Source organism: Prenolepis imparis, unplaced genomic scaffold (genome assembly GCF_030444845.1).
Source record: "Prenolepis imparis isolate NDT839.2.m4 unplaced genomic scaffold, iyPreImpa1.0 SCAF_7, whole genome shotgun sequence".
NCBI classification, from domain to species: domain Eukaryota; kingdom Metazoa; phylum Arthropoda; class Insecta; order Hymenoptera; family Formicidae; genus Prenolepis; species Prenolepis imparis.
In genome coordinates, this window is record NW_028141165.1 from 17,702,801 (window position 1) to 17,703,975 (window position 1,175).

The 1,175-nt window shown below is 38.9% G+C and overlaps 1 pseudogene; it reads right to left on the reverse strand.

The window, feature by feature from the left end:
- Positions 1-223: 223 nt before the first annotated feature.
- LOC145938621 (protein GVQW3-like) lies at positions 224-950 on the reverse strand (annotated as a pseudogene).
- Between the last annotated feature and the right edge of the window lie 225 nt (positions 951-1,175).

Consider the following 1,175-nt stretch of genomic DNA (forward strand, 5'->3'; position numbering starts at 1 on the left):
AGATGAGTGCGCTGGTGCGTTGTCGTGATGGAAAAGGACTTTTTTGTGGGCCAATCGTGGACGTTTTTCTTGCAGCTCGGTTTTCAAACGGTCCAATAATGATGAATAATATGCACCTGTAACAGTTTTACCCTTTTCCAAATAGTCGATGAGGATTATTCCTTGCAAATTCCAAAAGACAGTCGCCATAACTTTCCCGGCCAAAAGAACGGTCTTCGCCTTCTTTGGTGCAGACTCCCCGCTGGCAACCCATTGTTTGGACTGTTCCTTGGTCTCAGGCGTGTAGTGGTGTATCCATGTTTCGTCCACAGTGACGAAACGACGCTTAAAGTCTTGTGGATTCCGCTGAAACAGTTGCAAACCGTCCTTGGAACACCTCACACGATTTCGTTTTTGGTCAACTGTGAGCAATCGCGGCACCCATCTTGCGGATAGCTTTTTCATGCCCAAATGTTGATGCAAAATATTATGTACCCGTTCACTCGAGATGCCCACAGCACTAGCAATCTCGCGCACCTTCACTCTTCTATCATCCATCATCATATCATGGATTTTATCAATGATTTCTGGAGTAGTGACCTCAATAGGGCGTCCAGAACGTTCAGCGTCACTTGTGCTCATATGGCCACTCCGAAAATTTTGAAACCACTTATAAACTGTTCTAATCGAAGGTGCAGATTCACCATAATGTTTATCAAGCTTCTCCTTAGTCTTCTGAGGCGATTTGCCTTTCATAAAGTAATGTTTTATCAACACACGAAATTCTCTTTCATCCATTTTTTGGAAATCACTCGACTTTCTCGATTCAAACGAACGCCAAACACAGAGAAATAGACCGATCTGGCTGAAACTTGGTGTGTGTTCTTCCAAGAGATGCTACTAACTAAAAATAACCCCGATACGCACCAGTGGTGCCATCTCTCTGACTTTGCACGGACTTTTCAAACCACCCTCGTATTGTATTATTATATTTTCATTTTTATATTATATATTTTAAATTTTGTAAATACACACACACATCACACGTGTATACACATACCTATTTTATAAATAAAAATTATTTTAAATATTAAAAATATATAGTTTATTTTAGAATAAGTCCTCTCTCCTTCCCTCCTATTAAAATCTTATTATTAATTAAAAATTACTATAAATATTATTATAAAAAAAAAAGT